The sequence below is a fragment of the Takifugu flavidus genome, chromosome 7 (genome assembly GCF_003711565.1).
Source record: "Takifugu flavidus isolate HTHZ2018 chromosome 7, ASM371156v2, whole genome shotgun sequence".
In the NCBI taxonomy this organism is placed as follows: domain Eukaryota; kingdom Metazoa; phylum Chordata; class Actinopteri; order Tetraodontiformes; family Tetraodontidae; genus Takifugu; species Takifugu flavidus.
Window position 1 is genome coordinate 15,512,222 of NC_079526.1, and position 13,933 is coordinate 15,526,154.

At 44.2% G+C, this 13,933-nt stretch overlaps 2 long non-coding RNA genes across 3 annotated transcripts; one reads left to right on the plus strand and one right to left on the minus strand.

The window, feature by feature from the left end:
- Positions 1-2,971: 2,971 nt before the first annotated feature.
- On the minus strand, positions 2,972-3,976 carry LOC130528519 (uncharacterized). Its single transcript, XR_008951317.1, has 3 exons — positions 3,574-3,976; positions 3,310-3,482; positions 2,972-3,221 (listed from the first exon to the last, which is right to left on the minus strand). It is a non-coding gene; the product is annotated as an uncharacterized LOC130528519 (long non-coding RNA).
- A 4,702-nt stretch (positions 3,977-8,678) lies between these two features.
- LOC130528518 (uncharacterized) lies at positions 8,679-13,200 on the plus strand. Of its 2 annotated transcripts, none has more exons than XR_008951315.1 (4): positions 8,679-10,085; positions 10,250-12,306; positions 12,472-12,651; positions 12,789-13,200. It is a non-coding gene; the product is annotated as an uncharacterized LOC130528518 (long non-coding RNA). The 2 variants fall into 2 exon arrangements; XR_008951316.1 differs by having other exon boundaries at positions 8,679-8,746.
- Positions 13,201-13,933: the final 733 nt, after the last annotated feature.

Genomic DNA, 13,933 nt, shown 5'->3' on the forward strand with positions numbered 1-13,933 from the left:
TTTTTCTAATGAACGTCTGATGATGCTGATATTCTCCTCCAACACAGAGAACTGCAGAATTACAGACGTACCGTGGAGCGTTGACATCATCTCCGGTCACACACAGTACAATCAAGTACTGAAAGGTCAGATAGTGAAGTTTAGGTGTAAGGATCCCGCAGCATTTATTCATGGGACTTCAGAAGTGGAATGTTTGGGCAATGGACAGTGGAGTCAACCCTTCCCAACATGCAGAGGTAACTCAATCCTGCTCCTACGGGGGGAAATTTGTGGTTTAAAATGCAAATTTTATGTTCTTTGGTAAAGTCCTGCAAATATTCCAAAGGATCTTGACATTTTCCTCATTTTCCAGGTCCTCTTAAATGTGGCAGACCGCCAGGTCTTGAGAATGGGGACCTCAGGGAAATTCTTCAGTATGAGTACCAACACGGTGCCAGGGTGGCGTATGCCTGTCAGAACCTCTATGTCTTGGAAGGATCTCCCTATAGAACCTGCCATAATGGCAAATGGGTCGGATCTATGAGATGTCTCAGTAAGTGACAATAAGCTTAAACACTGAAGCTTATAGGTGTAAGTTGCTCAACATATCCACTATAATAATTATAATATAATTGACAGTTGAATACTATAAGCATCAGCAACTTTGTCTAATGTTATTTTTACCTGGCAGAACCCTGTGTTGTGACTGCTGCTGACATGAGAAGACGTAACATCGATTTCAAGCACAACAGCGGACGAGAGAGGATGTATGCAGCCCATAATGATAGGATTACATTTCAGTGTACTTACGGAACACCGGGCTGGGCTGTGAACATGGGCCAGTATTGTAATGATGGTGTAATGTTCCTTCCCTTTTGCTCTTAAAAACTCTTTTTTATAGATGACTGTGTAAACATGGTTTGTTTTTTTAGTTAAGCTTTCCTGGCTGTAGCTTCACGGGGTCATTGTGCATTTTTGTGTTGTGTGCGCTTTTTTTCTGCCACAAAAACTGGCCTGAAAAATCATTTTTTTTTTTGTTGTTGTTGCTGTCAGTGATGCTGTGAATATTATCCTGATGGCAGCACCGAACTAATAAAAAGGAAGAAAAAAAAAGTTTTGAATTTGTTGGAGTTCAAAATTGCATTGATGCTTTTGTGTTGATGAAATTTCAGTGCCAACAACTCTCAAAGTGTTGTTGACCGTGGACAAGGTTCAATAAAATAATAAATACATAAAAATCTGATGCAGAAGTCATCAGCATACAGCAAAGATGGGGTGAGCTGATTATAACTCCATCATTTTAAACTGACATTCCTGGTCAGAAAGGTTCAAGATCTCCACACTAAACAATGTTATTGGGGATCAAAATAACCCCCAAAACATCAATACCCGCTAACACAGGCATGGGCAAACTAAGGCCCGGGGGCCACACGCGGCCCATTAAACGTTTTAATCCGGCCCGCCAAACTTGAAAAATTAAATGAATAAACTTAAACTTAAACTTAAATTTTCACTGCAATTCTGGTGTTTTCCCACTAGAAAAAAGACAGTCAGGAGGAGAGTGATGGTGATATCCTGAAGGATAACAGAACTTTCAGTGCTTTAAAATAGAAATGGTTATTAATTTTTTTTAAAAAGGCACATTTTATTCATTGGATTTTAAGTGTTTTAAGACTCATTCCAAAGTCAGATATTTTGTTGTAATGCTTCTCTTCATTTTCATTTGAAATTAAAGCACATGTTTTCTCCATATCCCAAGATGTGTATTTTTTCTCCAATGAGGTGAGGTTACCAAAGCACTCCATCCATCCATCTGCTCCTGGTCCGGCCCCTTTGTCAAATGTTAGAAACCATTGTGGCCCACGAATCAAAATGTTTGCCCACCCCTACGCTAACACATTTGAAACGAGAGCTAAGAGGGCTGCAGCAGGACTGTTTTACTGTGGAATCGCCAAGTATTAAACTGGTGAAACTCTTTCACAGCTGCTATTTTGGCAAAAATGTTGCCAGTCCTGCAGGCTGAGCGATGCTCCTGGTGGGATCACTCGTCCAGCAAAGCTTCAGAATTCTCTGCATCATCACTATGAGATTCTCCCTTGTTGCTGGCCCGATCCTGTGGTTCAACATGGATGCTGCTTTGACACCGAGTGGTAAGAATGTTGAGAAATGCATTTGAGTTTAGCTCAATATTGTAGCAGCACCTTGTTCAGTAATCTGCATTGAGACTTGGGTCTTGTAGCCAACAGCTGGTGGTCTGACTCCTCCTCCAACTGGGTCCTGGAGCCAATTTATGGCTAATACTCACAACAGGAGAACATTGAGGTTAACGGGAAAGCCTCCATTTATTCAGATGTGGACATTTACTTCAGCTGCAGCACATGTCCTGCAGCACTCCAACGCTGGCTTCTGTAGTCAAAATGACTTCAGGTATTGTTGGTGCAGCCTGCGCGTTGTCAGTCTCTGACTTCTCTGCATCACAGAGATGTGAACAGCATGAACAGTGAGAGTGGAATACGCTTGCAGCCCTTCATCAGCAGGGTGGGAGGTCCACACAGAACCTGCACCAATGGACCGACAACATCAGATGCCTCAGTAAGTTTATGTTTAGTGTTATTAGAAGACGTCCTGTTATTTGTTTCTATCGAGCGTCCGCATGGAAACGTTTAATGGAAAGTTAACAATCGGATGTTAATACGTGGAAATATAACAAACTCTCCTCGTCCCGTTGTGGAGCCGTGCACATCAGCACTGACGCGATGAGGAAATATAACATCACCTTCAGTTTTTCCTTTAAGACACTTTTACAGCTGTCTGGGAAACGTGCAGACATGCATCAGTACTGCAAGGATGGCGTGTTGGTTCTGCCTCGCTGCCATTAAAAGATTCATTCAGTGATGCGTTTCCAGGAGTTTGAGTGTGTGTGTGTGTGAGTTTGGATTCTGCCTGTTCCACACAGTTAAAAAAAAAAAGAAACTAAAATAAATAACCCTACTTGTTCATGTTTATGAAACACATTCCTTTTAATATTACACATGAAGACATGTTAATATTTTACATGAAAAAGAACCTTGAAGCATTACATAAAATATTTTCTGATGCTTAAAAAAGAAAAAAAGCAACCATGAAAGATGAGCTTTGCCTACAGCTCAACGGAGAGTGTGTGTGCCACCATTTGAATGGCCCTCAGAGGGTCCACAATATCCTTCAACTTGTCCTTTCTCAGAACCCAGTCTGGTGCAAACCTGGAACACAGACAGGACGTCAGTCAGCAGTTGGTAGGGTCACACCTGCGTCGTACACAGAGCCGCTCATTCACAAACACAGACGTACTTTGGTAGCAGACGGGATCTACGGGGCGTCGCTTGGACAAAGAAGCTCCCACTGATCGACGCATTCATCTTTTGCTTGACAAAAGTTCGCTCTGCATCTTTCTTATGTTTGCGTGCGGTGAGGCGGTAAATGCTGCGGATCCTCTCCAGAACCTTGGGCAGGTTCATGACCTCCTGAAACGGAAGGCAAAGCTTGCGTGAAGAGACGTTCTTGAATTGGCAAAGGAACTGGAATGTGTTTCACCAGCGTGTGCACAGTACAGACCGCAGCACGGTGCCGCTCTTGCAGGAGCAGAGCGAGGAGGAAGCAGGCCTTGGTGAAGATGCTGCCACCCTTTTCGGCGACCTTATCGCAGGCCTTCTCTCGGTACCTCTGCAGCAGATCCAGCAGAATTTCCACCGAGTTTTCCACCGAGTACACGGCCTCGATGGTCTTGTGGTACTATTGAGAGAAAAGGGAAGAGGGAAAGTTAAAGAGAAACTGCTGAAGCTGCAAAAGCAGGAAAACTATTTTACTTTCTGCATTTTGTCTCGAAACATCAAAGCAGACGTTGAACATTAGATGCACAGATTTAAAAGGATCTGTCAACTTTGTCAGAATTTCATGTTGCAGAAGAGGAATTGAGCTCTGATGACAAATAGCTGAGAAAGGAAGCGAAAGTCTGAGTGGACAGTTTACACCGGGGCAAAGGTCCAGTTTGCGGTATCAGAGCTAATGTAAGTATTTGGAGCTTTATTTGGCTTTAGAGATGCTAATGACATTTGGGTGTCAAGACTATTTGAGCTACCGTAATCAATATTAAAAGAATAATGCAAATTACAGTAATCATCGTTTCTGGTGAGGGTTGCCAGGGCTGCCCTTTGTCACCGATTCTGTTCGTGACTTATGGACAGAATTTCTAGGTGCAGTCATGGTGTTGAGAGGGTCCGGTTTGGTGACCTCAGGATTGGTCTCTACTCTTTGCAGACGATGTGGTCCTGTTGGCGTCATCACCCTGTGACCTCCAACGATCACTGGATCGTTTCGCCGCCGCATGTGAAACGGCTGGGATGAAAATCAGAGGGTCAATTATAAGTGCATGGAAGGCTTCACTGGATCCCCGTTTCGTACGTGTACAGCAAATGGCTGGACCGGAACATCCATGTGTACAGGTAATTCAGTGCTGATGTATCTCTTCTGCTGGCAATGAGCAGGTTGATTATGTCTGCAACAAAGGTTATGAAGGTCCAGCTACTTCTTCCAGCTCGTCCGGGGGGATCCCCAGGCGTTCCCAGACCAGTCTAGAGACATAGTCTCTTCAACGTGACCTGGGTCTTCCCGGGGGCCTCCTACCGGAGGGACATGCCCTGAACACCTCACCAGGGGACGTCCTAACTAGATGCCCAAGCCACCTCATCTGGCTCCTCTCAACGCGGAGGAGCAGCGACTCTACTCCGAGCTTCTCACCCTATCTCTAAGGGAGAGCCCAGCCACCCTACGGAGGAAGCTCATTTCGGCCGCTTGTACCCGTGATCTTGTTCTTTCGGTTATTACCCAAAGCTCATGACCATAGATGAGGGTAGGAACGAAGATCGACCGGTAAATCGAGAGCTTTGCCTTTTGCCTCAGCTCTCTCTTCACCACAACAGACCGGTGCAGAGTCCACATTACTGCGGACGCCGCACCGGTCCGCCTGTTGATGTCCTGCTCCATTCTTCCCTCACTCGTGAACAAGACCCCGAGGTACTTGAACTCCTCCCCTTGGGGCAGGATCTCCTCCTTGACCCGGACAAGGCACTCCACCTTTTTCCGGTTGAGAACCATGGCCTTGGATTTGGAGGTGCTGATTCTCATCCCAGCCGCTTCACATGTGGCGGCGAACCAATCCGGTGATTGTTGGAGGTCACAGGCCAATGACGCCAACAGGACCACATCATCTGCAAAGAGCACAGACCAATCCTGAGGTCACCAAGCCGGACCCCCTCAACACTATGACTGCACCTAGAAATTCTGTCCATAAAAGTTATGAACAGAATCGGTGACAAAGGGCAGCCCTGGTGGAGACCAGCCCTCACCGGAAACGAGTTTGACTTACTGCCAGCAATGCGGACCAAACTCTGACACCGACCGTACATGGAGCAGACGGCCCATATCAGGGGGCCACAGGACTCCCCGAGAGACACAGTTGAATGCCTTCTCCAAGTCCGCAAAACACATGTGGACTGGTTGGGCAAACTTCCATGCACCTTCGAAGACCCAGCTGAGGGTGTAGAGCTGGTCCAGTGTTCCACACCCAGGACGAAAACCACATTGCTGCTTCTGAATCCGAGGTTCAACTATCCAGCTGACCCTCCTCTCCAGTACCCCTGAATAGACCTTACCAGGGAGGCTGAGGAGTGTGATCCCCCTATAGTTGGAACACACTCTCCGGTCCCCCTTCTTAAAAAGAGGGACTACCACCCCAGTCTGCCAATCTAGCGGCACCGCCCCCGATGTCCACGCAATGTTGCAGAGTCGGGTCAACCACAACAGCCCTACAACATCCAGAGCCTTAAGGAACTCCGGGCAGATCTCATCCACCCCCGGGGCCTTGCCACTGAGGAGTTTTTTGACTACCTCGGCAACTTCAGCCCCAGAGATACGAGACCCTTTCCCCAGGTCCCCAGGCTCTGCTTCCTCACTGGAAGGTGTGTTGGTGGGATTAAGGAGGTCCTCGAAGTATTCCTTCCACCGATCCACAACATCCCGAATTGAGGTCAGCAGCACACCATCGCCACTATACACAGTGTTGACAGTGCACTGCTTCCCCTTCCTCAGACGCCGGATGGTGGTCCAGAACCTTTTCGAAGCCGTCCGGAAGTTATTCCTAATGGCCTCACCGAACTCTTCCCATGCCCGGGTCTTTGCCTCGGCAACCACCGTAGCTGCACTCCGCTTGGCCTGCCGATACCTATCTGCTGCCTCAGGAGTACCACAGGCCAGTAAGGCCCGATACGACTCCTTCTTCAGCCTGACGGCATCCCAACAGGTTCGGGCATTGCCGCCACGACAGGCACCAACCACCTTGCAGCCACAGTACCGGTCAGCCGCCTCAACAATGGCGGCACGGAATATGGTCCACTCGGACTCAATGTCCCCCGCCTCCCCCGGGACATGGTCAAAGCTCTCCCGAAGGTGTGAGTTGAAGCTCCTTTTGACAGGAGCATCTGCCAAATGTTCCCAGCAGACCCTCACAATGCGTTTGGGTCGCTTTACCCTAACCTGTGGGAAAGGAGGGTGGAAGGGGACTCAGACTTGTATGAGTAAGTAAACTCTGAGCAGGCCTGCTTATTTATATGCTTTAGGAGACGTTCGGTGCTGAACCTTCAAATTTGGAATGTTTTAGATTTAAAAAAAAAAAACTATGTGCAAAAGAATATTAGCCACTAAACTGTAATTTTTAGTTTTTTTAAGTTCCATTCTGCAGTCCTGCAACACTGTAATACAAAGAGCTCTTCTTTGGTTTTAAAATTACAAATATTGTCTGTTTAAAAGAGCTGGTAGGTCTCTCAATACTGAAGTCAAAAATTTGCAGTTCCAGAGGTTGTATGCAGAAATTAATGAGAATATCATGTCTGAAGTTGGGAGGTGTGGTGGGGCGAGCGAATCGTACTGGGAGATACTGTACAATATAGTTGTATCGCAGACTACAAAAGCTCTGATGGCTCCAACTTGGCTAAATGCACCAGAGAAGGATGGAAACCCAAACCACTATGTCAAGGGATTGTCAACATTCTGTTTACTTCCATTTCATGCAGGAACTAGCACTTTTAGAGTTCAGAAAAATGCTCTCAGCATCAAGCTCTAACCCTCCCTAAATGTAAAGTTTTACATGGTAAAAGGAATCTTGTGGCTCTAAAAGAATCAATCTTTCATAGGCATGAAAATCAAATATGTGCTACTTCTGCTGGCTGATCTCTTAGTGTGGGGTCAGCTGTCCAAATTATCCAAATGCCAAATTATGGTGAATGGCAAATTTGAGAGTGAGCAATCTGGTTGTTAAGGAGATCCAAGCAAAAGAAAAAAAAAGTTTTTGAAAAGCTTGTCCTCCACAGTATTAATGTTGCCTGGTCCTTGATTGACTGCAACAGTATTTACCAGGGATGGGTGAGTTCTAATAACAGGTATTTCCAAGTATCAGTATTCCTAATGGCTGTCAATACCAACCACCGATACTCAAGGCAACAACCATCTGTTCAGACAAACATAGCCAATACAAACATGGCTTCTGTCAAAATTAATGTTATTAACAGTATTAATGTTGCCTGGTCCTTGATTGACTGCAACAGTATTTACTAGGGATGGGTGAGATCTGCTGCGACCCTGGGCTTAATTTCAAGGTTTCGACATCTTCTTTGGGTTATCGGTCAACTGACAGCTGTGACACTTTCTAATGAAAGCAGAAAACTTATTTTGTGGGCACTTTTAACACAATCCGGCGTAACTTGGCCGGCAGCCCAAAGACCACACGATCACCTTCAAGGTGCATAAAGACAGATTCGTAGACGGGGGGGAGGTCTTACAGTACCAATGCTCACAAAATTCAGAACATTTAAATGCAACAAGTGTTAATGGGAAGTGGGACATGACCGTGGAATGTGATGGTAAGCTCTTAAAAATGTCCTAAAATCCATAAGGGACGTCTTTTCAATATCGAGGGAAAAGAACCTTTTCTTGATGTCACATTACATTTATTCATTTTCTCTGGGTTTTCTCTCTTTTTAAGTACACGTGATTCTGAAAACAAACATTTTCTTTTTCCCCACAGGGCTCAAAACACACCATGATGCTGCTGACAGTCGGTAGAAAACAACGACATTTAAAGGCGTTCTTTCAAGTTTCTAAATATTTTTTGGTTTCACAATAGTTATTTCGGGCAGAACGCAAAGAAAGAAAACGGCATTTACAATCACCTTACACAAGTGATGCACATCCATACGGCTGAATTCAATGTGTCATCTTAGCATTGTCCGGAAGTTATTCCTAATGGCCTCACCGAACTCTTCCCATGCCCGGGTCTTTGCCTCGGCAACCACCGTAGCTGCACTCCGCTTGGCCTGCCGATACCTATCTGCTGCCTCAGGAGTACCACAGGCCAGTAAGGCCCGATACGACTCCTTCTTCAGCCTGACGGCATCCCAACGGGTTCGGGCATTGCCGCCACGACAGGCACCAACCACCTTGCAGCCACAGTACCGGTCAGCCGCCTCAACAATGGCGGCACGGAATATGGTCCACTCGGACTCAATGTCCCCCGCCTCCCCCGGGACATGGTCAAAGCTCTCCCGAAGGTGTGAGTTGAAGCTCCTTTTGACAGGAGCATCTGCCAAATGTTCCCAGCAGACCCTCACAATGCGTTTGGGTCGCTTTACCCTAACCTGTGGGAAAGGAGGGTGGAAGGGGACTCAGACTTGTATGAGTAAGTAAACACTGAGCAGGCCTGCTTATTTATATGCTTTAGGAGACGTTCGGTGCTGAACCTTCAAATTTGGAATGTTTTAGATTTAAAAAAAAAAAAACTATGTGCAAAAGAATATTAGCCACTAAACTGTAATTTTTAGTTTTTTTAAGTTCCATTCTGCAGTCCTGCAAAACTGTAATACAAAGAGCTCTTCTTTGGTTTTAAAATTACAAATATTGTCTGTTTAAAAGAGCTGGTAGGTCTCTCAATACTGAAGTCAAAAATTTGCAGTTCCAGAGGTTGTATGCAGAAATTAATGAGAATATCATGTCTGAAGTTGGGAGGTGTGGTGGGGCGAGCGAATCGTACTGGGAGATACTGTACAATATAGTTGTATCGCAGACTACAAAAGCTCTGATGGCTCCAACTTGGCTAAATGCACCAGAGAAGGATGGAAACCCAAACCACTATGTCAAGGGATTGTCAACATTCTGTTTACTTCCATTTCATGCAGGAACTAGCACTTTTAGAGTTCAGAAAAATGCTCTCAGCATCAAGCTCTAACCCTCCCTAAATGTAAAGTTTTACATGGTAAAAGGAATCTTGTGGCTCTAAAAGAATCAATCTTTCATAGGCATGAAAATCAAATATGTGCTACTTCTGCTGGCTGATCTCTTAGTGTGGGGTCAGCTGTCCAAATTATCCAAATGCCAAATTATGGTGAATGGCAAATTTGAGAGTGAGCAATCTGGTTGTTAAGGAGATCCAAGCAAAAGAAAAAAAAAGTTTTTGAAAAGCTTGTCCTCCACAGTATTAATGTTGCCTGGTCCTTGATTGACTGCAACAGTATTTACCAGGGATGGGTGAGTTCTAATAACAGGTATTTCCAAGTATCAGTATTCCTAATGGCTGTCAATACCAACCACCGATACTCAAGGCAACAACCATCTGTTCAGACAAACATAGCCAATACAAACATGGCTTCTGTCAAAATTAATGTTATTAACAGTATTAATGTTGCCTGGTCCTTGATTGACTGCAACAGTATTTACTAGGGATGGGTGAGATCTGCTGCGACCCTGGGCTTAATTTCAAGGTTTCGACATCTTCTTTGGGTTATCGGTCAACTGACAGCTGTGACACTTTCTAATGAAAGCAGAAAACTTATTTTGTGGGCACTTTTAACACAATCCGGCGTAACTTGGCCGGCAGCCCAAAGACCACACGATCACCTTCAAGGTGCATAAAGACAGATTCGTAGACGGGGAGGTCTTACAGTACCAATGCTCACAAAATTCAGAACATTTAAATGCAACAAGTGTTAATGGGAAGTGGGACATGACAGTGGAATGTGATGGTAAGCTCTTAAAAATGTCCTAAAATCCATAAGGGACGTCTTTTCAATATCGAGGGAAAAGAACCTTTTCTTGATGTCACATTACATTTATTCATTTTCTCTGGGTTTTCTCTCTTTTTAAGTACACGTGATTCTGAAAACAAGCATTTTCTTTTTCCCCACAGGGCTCAAAACACACCATGATGCTGCTGACAGTCGGTAGAAAACAACGACATTTAAAGGCGTTCTTTCAAGTTTCTAAATATTTTTTGGTTTCACAATAGTTGTTTCGGGCAGAACGCAAAGAAAGAAAACGGCATTTACAATCACCTTACACAAGTGATGCACATCCATACGGCTGAATTCAATGTGTCATCTTAGCATTGTCCAAGTAAATAAAGGAAAACTTAAAAGTTGTTTCTGGTTTGTGAATGAGGACGTGCGGGGGAGGGGGAGAGGCAAACAACGTAACCTCTGCTGGTAAAATGAGTTATTTATGTGTTCAAATAAAGTTAAATTATGGAATTTTACAAATTGTAGATGCATAATTGGAACATATCAGAGAAGAGTGACTGCAGCTGTGTTTCTACTGAGGTGAGGTTCACTGATCCACCAGCTAATTACCAAACTGTCCAACCCTGAAACACCTGCTGCCCTCATTAATTCCACACCTTCTCATCGTTAAAGTGGGTTTGTGCAATTGAACAGATGTGTTCATTTAATGTTAATTGAAACAAAACCTACTCATCCCACTATTAGAAATTTCATGTTTATGGAGATTTTAAACAAAACCTGGATGATTTTAAAGAGTTAATGATAGATTTTAGTGGAATGTTTGGGATCATGTGGATGGTACCAAGCCATGTTTCATCATATGTGACAAGACCAAACCAGTCAGATACCAGTGAGCACTCATGGGCAGAACCAGTGACAAGCACCAACCACCAATCTGAAGTTCCACAGGAGGCTCTCAGAGATACAGAGCACAGCTGGTTTCAAAATATTATTTTTGATATGTTGTTAGATAAACATATAGGGATAAAAACAGAAGTGGATTTTTTTTGCCGCTTTGCTGCAAATCAAGTCTAAAGTCATGAGCTCGTTGAAGCAGCTTTCACTTTATCTGGATTGGAGGATGTTCGGATCTTCTCTCAGATTCTCTTCAGCTCTTTCAGGCTGGGTAGAACCATTTTTAGGTCTCTAGAGACGTTTGCCTGGGTTCAAGTCAGGACTCCAACTGATCCACATTCACAGAGTTGCCCCTCGAAGTCCTGTATTGCCCAGGCTGCTTGTGTTTTTGGAGCCGTCGAAGGTTTGGTCAGCTGGGAGACCTTAAATAGACACCTGTGTCTTTACAAATTCTGCTATATTCATTGGATTTACCACAGGTGGACACAATCGAGGAGTGGAATCATTTCAAAGATGATCAGCAAAGGGTCTGATTGTGAGATTACTCATGCAGGATTGGATTGAGGGCAGAAGGGACAAATGCGTCTTTGACAGACTTTGTTGTGTTTGTTTTTCGCATTGGCCGAACAAAGGTTGTAGACTTTGATGTTTTTACTCTAAGTTTGTACTGGTAAGTCTAAAGGATAAAGACGGTGTGTGATTCTGGTTACACATGCGTCAGCAAATGAGACACACACACGACTGACATGTACTCCAGAAGAGACGAGGTCTGAGATGAGACATTGCTTACTGGACGTACAAATAAAGGGTTTTGTTCCCCAGGTGAACCTCATCTCGATTGCTTCACCAAATGTTTGCCATGGAATTTGTTCTGTGACAAATACCCCAGTCCGACCGATCGAATGTGGCAATCAGAACAGGAGAGAACATGTTTAATCACCAGCTAAAAACAACAAAAACAGGAAACTCCTGATGGCAAAGTTCGATTTCAAAGATTTGATGTGTTTGGCAGAATCAGACCAGAACAGCACCAGAATGTTGGACCTCAGTGTCATTTCTGCAGTCATTTCCCACAACAGGAAGTCTCATGGATTGTCGCCGTGCATGGACGTGTTTATGTCTACACTGTGGTTGCATCACGTTGAGTTCAGGCACTCTTGCATAATCTTCACTGGGCAGAACGTGAGGATAAATACACAAATCCTGTAGACACGAAGGAGACTGCGAGACACATTTAGCCCGAGTTCGACTCACAGCAACTTTTGGAAGATGAGGCTGATCCTTCTTTTGCTCCATGTGTGGGGAAGTTTGCATATTTCTTTATCCCAGAATGGTAAGAGCGATGAGCAAATGTGTTCTATATCGAATAACTCAATAACTCAGGTAACTCAATCCTGCTCCTTCGGGGGGAAATTTGTGGTTTAAAATGCAAATTTATGTTCTTTAGTAAAGTCCTGCAAATATTCCAAAGGATCTTGACATTTTCCTCATTTTCCAGGTCCTCTTAAATGTGGCAGACCACCAGGTCTTGAGAATGGGGACCTCAGGGAAATTCTTCAGTATGAGTACCAACACGGTGCCAGGGTGGCGTATGCCTGTCAGAACCTCTATGTCTTGGAAGGATCTCCCTATAGAACCTGCCATAATGGCATATGGGACGGATCTATGAGATGTCTCAGTAAGTGACAATAAGCTTAAACACTGAAGCTTATAGGTGTAAGTTGCTCAACATATCCACTATAATAATTATAATATAATTGACAGTTGAATACTATAAGCATCAGCAACTTTGTTAATGTTCTTTTCACTTGGCAGAACCCTGTGTTGTGACTGCTGCTGACATGAGAAGACGTAACATCGATTTCAAGCACAACAGCGGACGAGAGAGGATGTATGCAGCCCATAATGATAGGATGACATTTCAGTGTACTTACGGAACACCGGGCTGGGCTGTGAACATGGGCCAGTATTGTAATGATGGTGTAATGTTCCTTCCCTTTTGCTCTTAAAAACTCTTTTTTATAGATGACTGTGTAAACATGGTTTGTTTTTTTAGTTAAGCTTTCCTGGCTGTAGCTTCACGGGGTCATTGTGCATTTTAGTGTTGTGTGCGCTTTTTTTCAGCCACAAAAACTGGCCTGAAAAAACTTTTTTTATTGCTGCCAGTGATGCTGTGAATATTATCTTGATGGTTGAACCAAACTAATAAAAAGGAAGAAAAAAAACAGTTTTGAATTTGTTGGAGTTCAAAATTGCATTGATGCTTTTGTGTTGATGAAATTTCAGTGCCAACAACTCTCAAAGGGTTGTTGACCGTGGACAAGGTTCAATAAAATAAAATAATAAATACATAAAAATCTGATGCAGAAGTCATCAGCACACAGCAAAGATGGGGTGAGCTGATTAGAACTCCATCATTTTAAACGGACATTCCTGGTCAGAAAAGTTCAAGATCTCCACACTAAACAATGTTATTGGGGATCAAAATAACCCCCAAAACATCAATACCCGCTAACACATTTGAAACGAGAGCTAAGAGGGCTGCAGCAGGACTGTTTTACTGTGGAATCACCAAGTATTAAACTGGTGGAACTCTTTCACAGCTGCTATTTTGGCAAAAATGTTGCCAGTCCTGCAGGCTGAGCGATGCTCCTGGCGGGATCGCTCGTCCAGCAAAGCTTCACTTTGACACCAAGTGGTAAGAATGTTGAGAAATGCATTTGAGTTTAGCTCAAATGTTGTAGCAGCACCTTGTTCAGTAATCTGCATTGAGACTTGGGTCTTGTAGCCAACAGCTGGTGGTCTGACTCCTCCTCCTGGGTCCTGGAGCCAATTTATGGCTAATACTCACAACAGGAGTCATAGAGAACATTGAGGTTAGCAGGAAAGCCTCCATTTATTCAGATGTGGACATTTACTTCAGCTGCAGCACATGTCCTGCAGCACTCCAACGCTGGCTT